Source organism: Podarcis melisellensis, assembly GCF_964234715.1.
Source record: "Podarcis melisellensis genome assembly, chromosome: 15".
Lineage (NCBI taxonomy): Eukaryota > Metazoa > Chordata > Lepidosauria > Squamata > Lacertidae > Podarcis > Podarcis melisellensis.
This window is the reverse complement of record NC_138532.1, coordinates 28398203-28413233: the sequence shown is the minus strand read 5'-3', so window position 1 is coordinate 28413233 and position 15031 is coordinate 28398203. Positions and strand designations below refer to the sequence as shown.

At 48.9% G+C, this 15031-nt stretch overlaps 1 protein-coding gene across 1 annotated transcript in view; it reads right to left on the bottom strand.

The window, feature by feature from the left end:
- Positions 1 to 15031, bottom strand: part of ETS1 (ETS proto-oncogene 1, transcription factor) — a 98913-nt gene that overhangs the window by 59059 nt on the left and 24823 nt on the right. The window lies entirely within an intron of this gene.

Below are 15031 nucleotides of genomic sequence, written 5' to 3'. Positions count from 1 at the left end.
ATTTTCGTATTTCGAAACTCATTGCTGGACATCTGCTGAGCGATGATCTCCGAGACTTTGGTGTGTGCTTTTATTGCTACAAGGGAATTTTAATTTCTCCATCAGGACTCAGCTCATTCACAGCCATTGATAAATCCATTCATTCTTTCCTGGCATCCAGTAAGCATCAGTAGAGAAGAGGTTAGCTCTCCTAGTCTTCAATCCCAGAGCAACCCAGGAAACTGCCTTATATTGAATGAGGCCATTGGCCCATCTGGCTGCAAGCACTGTTTACACAGACAGTGGTTCTCTCTCAGTCCTACCTGGAGATGCCATTGGGTATTGAACCTGGGGACTTGTGCGTGTATGATCACAGAAGCATATAGAATCACAGAACTGTACAGTTGGAAGGGACCCCAAGGGTCTAGTCCAACTGCCAGTGATGCAGGAATCACAGCTCAAGAATCCCTGACAGAGACCAGCCAACCTCTGCTTGAAAACATCCAAGGAAGGAGAGGTCACCACGATTGGAAGGAGTTTGTTCTTACTGCCAGAAGTTCTTCCTAATGTTGAGTCAGAATTTCCTTCCTTGTCATTTGAATCCACTGGTTTGGGTCCTCTGGAGCAGCAGAAAACAAGCTTGCTCCATCTTCCATGTGGCAGCCCTTCAGATATTTGATGATGGTTCTCATCTCACTTCTCAGTCTTCTCTTCTCCAGGCTAAACATACCCAGCTGCCTCAACCTTTCCTCATAAGGCTTGGTCTCCAGACCCTTGATCATATTGGTTGCCCTCCTCTGCACACATTCCAGCTTGTTAATATCCTTCTTAAATTGTGGTGCCCAGAACTGGACGCAGGACTCCGGATCTGACCAAGGCAGAATTGAGGGTCCTATTACTTCCCTTGACCTGGACACTAGACTTCTGTTGATGCAGCCTAGAATAGCATTAGCTGTTTTTTTTGCTTCTGCTGCTGCAGCAGCAGCATCACACTGTTGACTCATGTTAAGATTGTGGCCTACAAAGACTCCTAGATCCTTCACACAAAGTCTATCTAGTCGAATTTTGGTTTAAAAATAAAAGCATATTCAGAAGGATGGGCAGGGGCTTGACCTGAGGGAATGCTACTTTTGATAGATAAAGCTTTTCTACACCTGGCTTACACTTTCCAGAAAGTGATAGATATCAAGATGAAATTTAGTCACTTATTAAGGTTTAATGGTATATGTCAGAATTTTCCAGGCAATGATATCTGCCATTCACCTCTTGAAAATGTAGTGACTACTGATAAATATAACCAGAGCACATCCTAAAAGAACCAGTGGTGATGCAGAATTTTTCTGGAGCAGACCAGCCTCTATTCAGGTGATCCTGGGCAGCCAGAAAGCCACACATGAAAGGGGCATCTGTCACCCACAATGTATCCTCAGAATCTGGTCATCATTGAGCAGGTTCCTCAAACTCGTCCCTCCAGATGTTTTGAGACTACAATTCCCATCATCCCTGACCACTGGTCCTGCCAGCTAGGGATCATGGGAGTTGTAGGCCAAAAACATCTAGAGGGCCGAGGTTGAGGAAGCCTGTCATAGAGCATCAGTCACCTGTGTTCTCTAAGCTGCAAAACTGCACCCAATATAAACTCCCTCGATTGGAAGACCCTGGTCATCTTAAGGTCCTATTGGCAGAAATCTTGCACTGATGTCAGCAAAAGATTTTTAATAGTCCTGGATTTTGGAAGAGCGAGATATTCCTCAGCCGACAGACAGCCATGGCTGAGATGCCTTTGCATGGGGGAGAGGGAGCGTCCGTCAGCAGCAAACACGTAACAGCAGCAGCCTCTTTCAGAAACGAAATCCTAAGCAAATGTGTTACACCTTTTCATCTCAACATCTTGGTTTCCAGAGACGAATGTGGTAAACGTGTGGGATGGAAGGTCTGACCTTGGGTCAGGGTGCATCAGTTGCTGGCCATGTTGACAGTTTAATCTGCCTTTTCTCTGCAGCAGTGACCTATGACCCCAACACATTTTACGGTCCCCTCCCCTCTGCGTGCTCTCTCTCTCCCCCCCTCTCTCTCATCACCATCATCTTCTAAGCCAAGGAGGCAGAAATTTATTTAGCCTGAAGACCACATTACCTCTTGGGTGACCTACAAGCACACAGCAGTGGTGGACATGGTCAGATGCAAAATCTGGCAGAGCAACAGACATGACTCTTACCCCTCCAAAATAATAGTCTTCATGCAAAAGTCAAGGTTTCCTGCATGTACAAGCCCATGTCTCCATCCAGACAAGCCAAGAGGCATTGCCACAGTTCAAGGACAATTCCAAGCAAATTCTGAAGGAGGGCATGGGAAAAGGTGGGCAGTCATGGAGTGAAGGGGAAATAAGGAAAGGAGCTTGAGGAGAGTTCTGGTGGGGCACAGTTGCTCCCCAGGTCTCAGGACCCTTATTCTTATCTAAGCCATTGTCTTGTCCAAGAACTCATTGTATTACGTAAGTACAGAAGAAGCCAGCTGTCTAGCTTGTCCATTAGTAGGGACAGGTAGGGCATTCGCTACTGTGACCGACACGTCCAAAATGCACCATGAGCCAGAAGAGCTTGGCTAGGTAGCCTGCTTTGCTGCATGAATTCAACAGTGTGGTGTAGTAGTTAGAGCACTGGACTAGGACCTTGGAAAGACCAGGGTACTCAGCCATGATGCTTACTGGGTGACCTTGGGGGGCCAATTGCTGCCTCTCAGCCTCACCTACCTCACAGGGTTGTTGTAGGGATTAAATGGGGGGGAAGAGCCACGTACACCACCTTGAAATATTAAACAAACAAACAAACAAACAAACAGAATAAATCTCATAAGCTTGGTTAACATCATGCCACTTGGTGGAAATATTGCTCTTATTCCAAAATAGTTTGGGATTGCCCAGAAACGTGTGTGCACATGTTGAGGGAATGAGACGCCTCTCAGACCTTAAAGGGCTGTGGTGCTAAAACAGCACAGCTAACAGGATTTCTTTCCATAAACCCTTAATGGGATTATCTCTGTCCAGACACATCAATGCCTAAGCCAGTGGTTTTCAACCAGTGTGCCGTGGCACCTTGGGGTGCCTTGAATGCTGGTCAGGGATTCTGTGGACAACACTGGCCTCTGTCTCTCTTTCCTTCGCTCCCTCCTCTGATGCCTTTTCACATCTCTGCCTCCCAAAGGTTCCTGTGGCTGTTTGTAGCATCCCTGGCTACAAGCTCCACAGGAAAATGGTGCCTCTGGGGCTACCAGGGGGTGCTGGTTGCCAGGAGCTGAGGTGGTCCAAGGCTGCAGTGAGCCACAGTCAACCCTTGGCCAGGCTGCATGTCAAATAATAATAATAATAATAATAATAACAATAATAATAATAATAATAATAATTTATTATTTCTACCCCGCTCATCTGGGATCAAAGTAAGCAAAGCTGAAATCTTTTGCTTTTAAATAGCCATGAGCCTGTAATCCAGGTACAGGCAAGCTTTGTTTGGCTCGCTTGGGGGTTCTGCCCCAAATTTATTGGGAAATGACGAGAATTGGGAGACAGCATCCTCCCCCATAGGGTTCCTCTCTGCCAAGCTGACATACTTTGCCCTGAGACAGTTATGGGAACAAATTCCACAGCCAACTGTTCAGCAGAAGCACGGGAGAGGGGAGGAAAGATCATCGTTTATATAGGGCTACTTTTTCCCAAACTTCCTAAGTGCTTTAGAGAGCGTCTCCCCTGGAGACCCAAACTGGAAACTAAGCAGATCATTGCTCTCATTTATAAACATCTGAAACATTAATGAAGTGAGAGGCAGGGAAACTGGGGAGGGGAAGACGGACTGCCTCGCGTGAAGGACTGGGCTATCAGAAACTGCTCTCTATGCCTTTGTAGACAAGGGCGGCTGTCAGATGTTCTACCTCCAAACAGGGGCGGAAGGCGTTGTCTTCTATTTGCCCATAATATATATGTTTCGCTAGCTATTGTTTGGCTGGAGAACTGCACTGCAAACTTCAGAGAGATTTTGAAAAATAGCAATGTTTCGGTTCATGCATTGGTTTGAGAAATGCAAGTTAGGCAGTTTCCATAACAAACTCTTTCTGTCTCAGCTCCTTCGCTCAAGAGCCTCAAAGCATCTACTGCAGAATTCTCTACATGCTGCAGTGGATTCTGGGTGTGCCTTCAGTTCGTGTAATAATAATAATAATAATAATAATAATAATAATAATAATAATAATAATTTATTTATACCCTGCCCATCTTGCTGAGTTTCCCCAGCCACTCTGGGCAGCTCCCAATCAAGTATTAAAAACAATACAGCATTAAATATTAAAAACTTCCCTGAACAGGGCTGCCTTCAGATGTCTTTTAAAGATAGCTGCTTATTTCCTTCACATCTGAAGGGAGCGTGCTCCACAGGGTGGGCGCCACTACCAAGAAGGCCCTCTGTCTGGTTCCCTGTAACCTCACTTCTCGCAATGAGGGAACCGCCAGAAGGCCCTCGGTGCTGGATCTCAGTGTCAGGGCTGAATGGTGGGGGTGGAGATACTCCTTCAGGTATACAGGACTGAGGCCATTTAGGGCTTTAAAGGTCAGCACCAACACTTTGAATTGTGCTCAGAAACGTACCGGGAGCCAATGCAGATCTCTCAGGACCGGTGTTATGTGGTCCCGGCAGTCACTCCCAGTCACCAGTCTAGCTGCCACATTCTGGATTAATTGCAGTTTCCGGGTCACCTTCAAAGGTAGCTCCACGTAGAGCGCATTGCAGTAGTTGAGGAACACCGGGCAGGTCTTTGTGGCCCTCACCTGAACTACTGCAGAACCCAAGCATAATTTCTCCAGCTCTTCCTTCCCTGTGTCCCTGGTTTGTTTCCACTTTGAGAGGGGGAAATGGAAGATGGACTAGTGCCTGCCAGTCTTTTCTAGTCCCTCCCTGTTTAAGCGGCTTGCATTTCTGGCTAACTGACCTGCAGCCTGCTACTCTTATTGACAGTGCTCTATTTAAGAGTGTCTTGGTGCCCATTGGGATGGTTAGTGCGGAAGGCAGGGAGGCCAACAGGAGGCGAAGCCAGAACCAAAGAGAGGCGGAGTCAACTCAGTCTCATTGTGTCCCTATGCCCCACTTCCTGCTGAGCTCCACAAGAGCAAAACCAATGGGCAGTGCCACCCCCAGACTGGTTGCTTGTAAGGTTGTATGTTATTCCTGCACCTCTAGAAGACTCTTTGGATAACTTCCAACTCTACAGTACTATGATTATGCTATGAGTTTGTGGATGCCACACTGCCCTTAATTCCTTGGTCCCATAGGTATTAGAATTTAATTAAGTCTTGGGGTGTTAAAATTGGGTGCCAGACACATGTGTATGAAGTTGTGTGCTGGATACTTCTAATCCCCTGGAATCAGCACGTGTTAAATGTTAATTAAGCTAGCCTGAGCTTCCTGTGTTGAGGTGATAGCTTGGGTATCATAGAATCATAGAAATGTACGGTTGGAAGGGACCTGATGGCCATCTAGTCCAGCCCCTTGAAATGCAGAAATCCTGCCCACAACTGTCTTGGGGTGGACTTGAAGTAATGGGCCATTAAAAGAACAAAACATCCAAGTACAGTGGACGCTCGGGTTGCGAACGTGATCCGTGCGGGATGCACCACAACCTGCAGCGTCCGCAACCCACATTGGTGCATCTGTGCATGTGCAGGTTATGATTCGGTGCTTCTGCGCATGCACAAAGTGTGATTTAGTGCTTCTGCACATGCACGACCCCTGAAACCTGGAAGTAACCTGTTCCGGTACTTCTGGGTTTTGGCGGGTCCGTAACCCCAAAAAACACAACCTGAAGTGTCTGTAACCCGAGGTAGGACTGTAATTCAGTTTGGGGCCTCTCCTTCAAGAGAGAAAGCCAGAGCTAAGAGTAGGACACAAAGCAGCAGGCAGAACACCATGCCTGAATCCAGGCTGCAGCTATGAGACAAGCAAGACCCTTCTGGGGTGATTATGCTTTGAGCCTCTCCATCGCATGCTCAGGTTGTATGTATGCGTAAACAAACCCTTTATCATAAAGACACCAGAGTCTCCGTGCCTCATTTACAAAGGGAAACATGGCCCCTGAGTAAGTGCACCTGGAAACCCTGGGATCTCGCACCACTCAGAGATTGGGGAGCCATGCTATGAAGAAGGGAGGCATGGGGCAGGCTGAGCCTGGTGGGGCAGTGTGTGCCATTTGTCTCCATGGGCTGGCCTCTACGGATCTGAGGTCCAAGTCCACTTCGAAGGTAAGGAGGCACAAGAAAGGGGAGCAATGGGTGCCTTGAAACTGCCCATTCACAGCACCTGAGCACCAGAATGAGCACCTGGGCCCTGTCCCATTTGCCACCCTGGGGAGAGGGAGTGCATTCCTACTCCCATTATACTCACCCTTTCTAGATTTGCATCCATACATGAAACTTGGCAACATCTTCCTTTCTGGTGCTGCATTTGGCAAAGGATGAGCATTCGCCCTGCCCCCCCCGCTCCCGCCCCCTGCCGCCCAAGGATGGTCCCAGACCCAAATAAAGCCTCTTCTGTGGCTCCCCGATGGCAGAGCAGCCAAGATGTGTCCCATTCACTTTCCAATAAAGAAACGCTCTTTCCAAAGGTAGAGGCACAATCCCACTCTCTCAGCTCTGCCGCCGGAGAGGGGTGCCCTCCACACTGGTCTGGCACAGCTGCCTGCTTTGGGAAAATCTTTAATTCACTGAGAAATGCATCACAATTGCGCCAGGCAGCAGAAGCTTTCTAAAGCCCACAGGAAAGAGGTTGTCCTGTAACAGTGAAAGGCAACGAGGGAAGCACTGCGAACGTTTGCATGTGTTTTAGTGGATTAGTGGCCCGGGGAGAATCTCCTTTTTCAGAAATGCATTCGGAGATGATGACCCAGGTCTCAGCTACATTGGCAAAGGAAAAGCGCTTTACAGTGGTACCTTGGTTGTCGAACAGCTTGGCTCCCGAACAAATCAGCTCCCGAACACCTCAATTCCGGAAGTAAGTGTTCCGGTTTTTTGGAAGCCGAATGTCCGACGTGGCTTCCATGGCTTCTGATTGAGTGCAGGAAGCTCAAGCAGCCAATTGGAAACTGGGTTGGCCAGTTCTGGGAGTCAAACTTATTCACTGAATGGATTAGGTTCAACCAAGGTACCACTGTATATGTGTTGTTTGTGCATTCTAACACTGTGAAATGAGGTGGCGCTGTGGAGTTCCGTTTTTGCCAACCCGATTTCTCATACAATGTTTACAACGAGTTTAACAGAAACGCTTCTTTGATGTGTGTCAGGGAACTGCCATCGGCTCAGGGGCGAGGGGGGGAAAGGCGGATGGATTACAGAGAGCCCCCAAAGATCGTGGGAAGCAGCACCTCCTCAACGGAGGAAGGAAGCCACGCCTCTAGTGGGGAGGAGCTGCAGGGCTCGGAGGATGCGAGGCGGTGCCAGGACACCTTGCCTGAGCAAAGCGGGGAGGAGGGAGGGCCCCCTTTACCCAGGTCTTCCTTGCGCAGAAGGCTTTTGCGCAGAGAGGGGAGGCGTAGGCTGGGGGTCAAGAGACTACTCTGCTGGGGAAGATTTAAGGACCGCCCACTCTCAGATTCTGCTAGTGAGTGAGCAAGACATAGAATAGAGGTGCTCTGCATTGTAAAGGTTTTTAGCACCAATAATAAAGTTTTAGAACAGACCAGTGAGGCACCTTGCCTAATTGCTCATGAGCCATAACAATGTGTCTAGATCGAGCCCCAATGTAGAAAAAGAACGTTGTCCTCTCCGAGAAGAAAGATGCATTTCTGACTTGAAAGAGTGTGAGACACTCCTCTGCATCCATCTCATGCCCTCCAGATGTTCTTGACTAAAGCTCCCACCAGCCACAGGGAGAATGGCCATGCTGACGGAGAGCTGGAACTGGAGTCCAAAACATCTGGACAGCACCAGAAAGGTGAAAGTTGATGGATGCTAACAAAACACCTATATGTGGGCTTGCGTATATGGAAGTGGGACCTTCAAAGGTCTATAGCTGAATTGCCTCTTTGCTGTTCTCCACCATTACACATCCAACCTACATTCTTTACTGGCCACTCATTTCCAAGTCCATTAAGACTGGACATTTTTGCTGCTTTCCTTCATAGGAAACTGCTTCTTTTGTTAGGAGAGATGTCGGAAAATTCCCACAGAAGCAGGAGTAGAAATTGCAGGGGTTTACTTATTCAGCCTGCATCTGGAATGGAAATCCACCCAATGAATACGAGTGGTACTCACTGCCTTTGTTTTCAGCCCACAAATGGTATGTACATTATGACTCCTCTCCCCGTTCACATTGTGTTTCCTTTACACGGAAATGAATGGGGTGGAATAGCATCATCATCACCTCGATAACTACTTAATTAATTGTGCAAAATTCCGCTACTGCAGACACTGAGATGAATGGCATCGCTTTTGGCCAGAAGCTAAACTGCAGAAGAATGGCAACAGCACTGCAGGTAGCAATGAAAGGGTGGACCAGAAATTGACGCCTTCTTGCATCCCTCCTTGCCAGGTAAGAGACAAAGGTGGGGACTGGGGTGTCACCAAAGCAGCCAACACAGTTCCCACGTGGAAGAGGCACTGGGAGGTAATCTCTCTCTTCCGGATTAAAGGTTGTGTGTTCCCCAAATGCAGGCCACATAGGGCATGATCCACCGAACGTTTTTCCTGTGTGAGCCCCATTAAAACAAATGGAGGATGTGCAACAGCTTTAATGCATGCTGTCCATGCACAAGCCACAGTGGGTGACAGTTCAGAAGCCCTGGGTTCAGATCCTTGCCACTGCAACAACAGCCTTATGCAAGCCATTATCACTCAACCTATCTGCAATGTGCGGATAATAATACTGGCCTTCCTTACAGGGTCGTCATAAAGACTTATTGACATAACATATGGGAAGCATTCAAAATGCTGCAGCAGTGATCAGCTTCAATAACACCCCTCAGCTGCGCCGCCTTCAAGAGCACTTGCAGGCCAAGCTTAAACTGTTGGTTTTAACCTTTAAAGTATTAAATGGTTTAGGCTCAAACTACTTGCCTAGACCTGCCTGCTCACATACTGCAATCTCATCTGGAGGCCCTCTGGGTCTGCCCGATCCCTAGATCAGTGAGGTAGATGGCCATTCAAGACAGGGTCTTTGCTGGGATGGCCCCACAGTTCCAGAACTCCCTTCCATTAGATGTATGTAGGCAACTATGCTTCTGAGGGTTTGGAAAGCCTTAAGGACCTGCTTGTTTATTTGAATGGGTTTTATTATTTGGGAATAAAGCCCCTTGTTTACGTGCATTCAATAAGTGTGCGATCCAGATTTCCTGGAAATGTCAGCAATTGCTGCCCGGACAATGTTTCCAACAGACATATTGCAAATCTACGAAATGGGTGGGATGGAGTGGAGCAAGGGGTTTGCAGGCTTTTTCAATGGGTTTCAATTATATGTGATTGCAGCGACGCACACAGTGCCTTGGAATGTAACCACCACATAAACGGGGGGGGGGGGTGCCTGTATATAGTTGCTGGAAGTTGCTTTGGACAAGCTTTGCCGGGAAAAGTGGCATAGAAATATTTTAAAATATAATAAAAAATACTGCTAAGCGTTAGGATCAGTGATACTCTGATCTTGCGCTTGGGGTCTTAAGCTGACTCCTCTTAGTACTGTAGCGAGCCTAGTTCCACAGGCACAAATAATTCACATAGTTCAGATAAGTTCCAGATAAAAGGGCTGATCTGCTATCTGAGTCAAAAAGCAACTTCAAACTGTTCCCAAATTGCCCACTGCATGCACTTTGGCTCACCATGCAATCCTCATTTAGGTTTCAAAATCTTTCGGTCAGCAGAGGCTGATCGGAGCTGCAGTCTTGAGACATCTAAAGAGGTCTGCAACGCTACTGCTGATCTCTTTAAGCAGCGCAAGCAGAAGCCCAGCACTGGAAGATTCTTTCTAGAGACCTTCTCTGGACATCTTGGTTGAAGAAGAGAACGTAAGAACAGCCTGCTGGATCAGAACCAAGGGGCCCCATTTAGTCCAGACCCCTGTCTCCACAATGGCCAACCAGATGTTACAAAGGTTGGGAAGCTCACAAGCAGGACCTGAATGCAACAACCGCCCTCCCCATCAGTGGTTAGAGACTGGGACCCATGAGAGACCAGAACTCAAATCATGAAGCTAGCCAGGTGACCTTGGGGGGCAATCATTGCCGCTCAACCTAACCTACCTCGCATGGTTGTTGTGAGGATTAAATGTGGATGGGGAGAACCATGTACAGTGGTACCTCGGGTTAAGTACTTAATTTGTTCTGGAGGTCCATTCTTAACCTGAAACTGTTCTTAACCTGAAGCACCACTTTAGCTAATGGGGGCCTCCTGCTGCCGCCGCGTCGCTGGAGCATGATTTCTGTTCTCACCCTGAAGCAAAGTTCTTAAGCTGAGGTACTATTTCTGGGTTAGCGGAGTCTGTAACCTGAAGCGTCTGTAGCCCAAAGCGTATGTAACCCGAGGTACCACCGTACAACACTTTGAGATCTTTGGCGGGAAAGGCGCAACAAATTAATGGGTAATAAATTAGCCACTGATTCAGCATTCCCTAGGGATACAGGCAAGGACTGTAAGCTGGCAGTTTCTCTCTCCCCCCCCCCATCCCCAAAATCTCTGCAATCCCAGCAGAAAACCAGCAGCTAAAGCATCTCCCATTGCCACACCTTTCTGCCTGTCATGGATACCCTCAAAGCACAGAGCCGCCATCCATAAAAAGTGGCATTGGGATGAGTGTGGGGTGGGAGTCAGAGGGTTAAGTACAAAGAACCAAAGGACTTCCTCCGCCGCCGCACCACAGTCTTGTCCGTGGCTCAGCATTCTTGGCAAGCGCAGGGTTAAGCACGGAGGAGGAGGAGGAAGGCGGCTGTGAAGGCCACGATTTCTGGTTTATTTCAAGAAGGGAAGTGTGTGGCTGCCCGATTAGGCCGATGGCTTCCTCTTTTCCCATAACCTCCAGACCCCCGTGGCCCCAGTGTTTACTTTCTGAAATGAAAAAATCTGCTGCTGTTTTTCTTTCTCCTTTCTTGTCCCCCCCCCACCACCTATTTTTGCATTTGTGCATGCAGCACATGATGGGGGGGGGGGTTTGTCTTCGCATGCCAGGGGGGCAGGAGTGGGTGTGGTGATGAGACTGGCTGAATAGGGCAGACACCTCTCCTCTTCCTCCTCCTGCCGCCCCCCAAGTCTTGCTCCCTCCCTCTCCGCCCCACAGGCCTTTTCCAGCTGCAGCCTCTGAGTCCTGACATCTCCAGCACCAGGTTAAGAGAGAGAGATATATTAATGGGAGAGTTTTGTCTCCTGCTCCAGCAGCTATAAACACAACGAACATCTGGCAAGAGAAGGCTTCCTTTCTGCCAAGCAGCACAGGGGGGGTGGAGAGAAAGCCCAAGCTATTTTCAGGGTCTCAGACCCACCCCACTCTGTTCCCACCCGCTCCCCCCTCTTTTTTTCTTCTTGGCTGGGATTGGCACGCAGCACTGCCCCCCTCCCAGCGATTCCCATTCATAGATAAACCCCAGAGAGGAAGTCACTTCAGCTTACAAAGCGATGGTTGGGAAAGAAAAATAAAGATGGGATAAGGCAGGAGGTGGAGGAACTTTTCCCTGCTGTTGCAGCTCCCACCTCCAGCCACAGCTGAGTTTTCCTGGGTTGCCTGTGGGGTGCGCTGCTGTTGGGCTGAGGGCAACTGCAACTGGCTCCCCCCCCCCCAATGCCCCAGTCGGCGGCAGCTGTGTTCAATCAAGGGGTCTGTGTGCGATTCCTGCATTGCAGGGCTAGATGACCCTCAAGGTCCTTTCCAACACTACAATTCCACGATTCTACGATGCATGTCGCTGCTTAGGTTGAACCTCATGGAGGGCAGCCAGCAAACCTCATGGAGGGCAGCAGGCCTCAAGCCAAGGCTCAGCAAAACGTGCAGGTCCCATTTGTCTGCGCTCAATTGCCTCTAGGCCTGAAGGCATGTTTGTGTTTGTGGTTTTGTGTGTGTGTGTGTGTGTGTGTGTGTGTGCAAAGCTGAACCAAGACTGCATCTAGGCAGCAGAAGTGGGGCAAGACCAGTGGCGTAGCGTGGGGGGTGCAGGGGGGGCTGGCCGCACCGGGCGCAACATCTGGGGGTTAGGGTTAGGGGGCGCAAATCCACGGGTTAGGGGGTGCAAATTACTTGCCTTGCCCCGGGTGCTGACAACCCACGCTACGCCACTGGGCAAGACACAACACTGGCAAGCTTTCACACAGAAGCAGAGTCCTGAATAGGGAATGGGCAAATCTCCCACAGAATCCTAGAACTGTAGAGTTGGAAGAGACCCCAAGGGTCATCTATTCCAACCCCCCGCAAAGCAGGAATCACAGCTCAAGAATCACTGACAGGTGGCCATTCAACGCCCCCCCCCCCCCCGGAAAATGATAGAGAGTCCACCACCTTCTGAGGTAGTGCGTTCCACTATCTAATGGCTCTGACTATTTCCATTTACCTCATTTTCCCAACCACTAAGCTCATTTCTTCACATTCCCACATCAGTTTGCAAATCTAAAACAAAGCAAAACATCCACATCAGTGTTTTTAGTGCGACTCTCTCCTCAGGTACGCCTGTCTGCAAAGCCCTTTCCCCTGAACATGATGCATTTGTGTGCATTTTTGTACGTGTCACTTGATGGGAGAACTGCATTGCAAAATTCAGAGAAATGCAATGCAGAGAAATTCATGTATTATTACTCCGGAAAGGGCAGATTAGGCCAGTTTGCCCATCAATGTGAAATGGAACTGAATAGTGGCTGAATCGTGAAGGCCTGTATTGATGCACCAAAGCACAAAGCACCTCTTCCTTCACGCTGAGCTCCTGGGCATCATCCTGACATGCTCCTGCCCAGGATTTCAGACTGCAATTGTTGAGCAGAAGGCATGAAAAGACAGCGAGGGAGAAAGGAAGTGAAGGACCCCGGATTGGACAACTGCAAGGCCCACAGGATGAAACTGCCCTTCCATTATTTTGCCTTCCTGTGGACCAGCACCATGAGATGCATAGGGATCCCCCTCTCTTGCTTTCCTTGGCACCAAAGTCAGGACACCTGGTAAGAACCAGTGTGGTGTAGTAGTCTGAATGCCAGAAAAGGACCTGGGAGGGACCCAGGTTCAAATCCCCACTTGGCCACGAAGCTCACTGTTTCTCAACCTTGCAGTGTTGTTGTGGGGATTAAATGGGGAAGGGGAGAACCTGTGTATGTCAACTTGAGCTCCTTGGGATAAAAATGTAATAAAATAAATGAATAAACAAACAAACAGGCAAACATGTGGCCTTCCAGATATTGTTGAACTCTTACTCCCATCAGCCCCAGCCAGCAGGGCCAGTGGTCAGAGATGTTGGGAACTGTGGTTCCTCAATATCGGGAGGATCCCCGAAGGTTTGATAGTGGAATGAACTACCTTAGAAGTTGGTGGACTTCCCTTCACTCTGGGTTTTTCAGCAGAGGTTGGACGGCCATCTTGTTGAAGTTATTGAGCTGTGATTCCTGCATTGCGGAGGTGGTGGGGCGGGGTGGGACTAGATGCCCCTGGGGAACCCCTCCCAACTCTACAGTTCTAGGATTATATGAATCTGGCCTCTTTTCTTTCCCTCTTCTCTTATGTTTCTTATCTTCCTCTGTTGTCCTGCTACATCACCCTGCCAACTGTGTCTCCCTGTCCACCGCCACTTTGTGGAAATATAACAGGGTGTGTGTGGATCGGGGAGGGGGTGGATCGGGGGGGGGGGAGAGAGGGCCCCCAGTGTGCCCACAGACCCCTTGCCAGCATCCCCCTCCATCCCTACCCAAATCTCTTGGGGTCTCCCTCCCAGGCCGTCTCAAGCAGATGTGCCTTCTTTGAGAAAAGGAGCCCATTCATCTCCTCCAGAGAGGCAGTGCGGGGGAGGCGGCAGTCAAGAGGACGTCCGTGAATGGGGGGGGGGAGTGTGAGTGGGATGTCAGAAGGGGCTGAGAAAGGAGGGGGGAGGCTGCAGTTAAAAATAGGATAAAAGAATGTGAAAAAAATGCAGCGCCTTCTCTTTTAAGCGTGGCTCTGAAAATGCGCTGCAGCTGGAGAAGCCATCGGCTGCTGAGCCGTCTTGGCCTTCACACACACAACACAACACAGCACACAACACACACACACAAACACACTCCTCTCCCAGAAAGGGTCTGGAATTGGGCCCAGAAGCTGCACACAAAGAGAACTTTCCTCCAGGGAACTCCACCAGGGAGGAAGAAGCATGAATGGGGGAAGTGCAGGGGGTTATAGACCAATTCCAGTGGGTGGGGAGAGTGGGGTGGGGGTGGGAGAGAGAGAAAAGGGGTCTTCTTGCCCCTCTGCCACCCCTCAACTCAAGCCACCCACCACTGAAAGCATCTCTCTCTCTCTCTTCGAAAGTGTTTTTTTATTGAATTGTATCTATATAGCCCAAATAACAAAACAGAACTTCATGAGACAAACACAGAAAACCTAAACAGAACCAAATCCATGTTACATTCACAAGGAGAAATGACAGAGCTGGCTTTCCGTATATTTGCGATGAGATATAGACAGGTAAGAAGAAAGTGATTAGCTATGATTCCTGCATTGCAGGGGCTTGGATTAGAGGGCCCTCAAGAGTCCCTTCCGACTCTACAATGTTATGATTTTATGAAAGTACTGCCGGAAGATCAAATAGGTGTGGCCACACAACTTGCACGATACACAGAAACAAAAACCATGAAAGGCACAAGGAGTACCAAGAATGCTACAGCCAGAAAAACTTCCAACCCATTGGATGTTATGTATCCAATACAGTGGTACCTCGGGTTAAGTACTTAATTCGTTCCGGAGGTCCGTTCTTAACCTGAAACTGTTCTTAACCTGAAGCACCACTGTAGCTAATGGGGCCTCCTGCTGCCACCACGCCGCTGGAGCCCGATTTCTGTTCTTATCCTGAAGCAAAGTTCTTAACCTGAAGCACT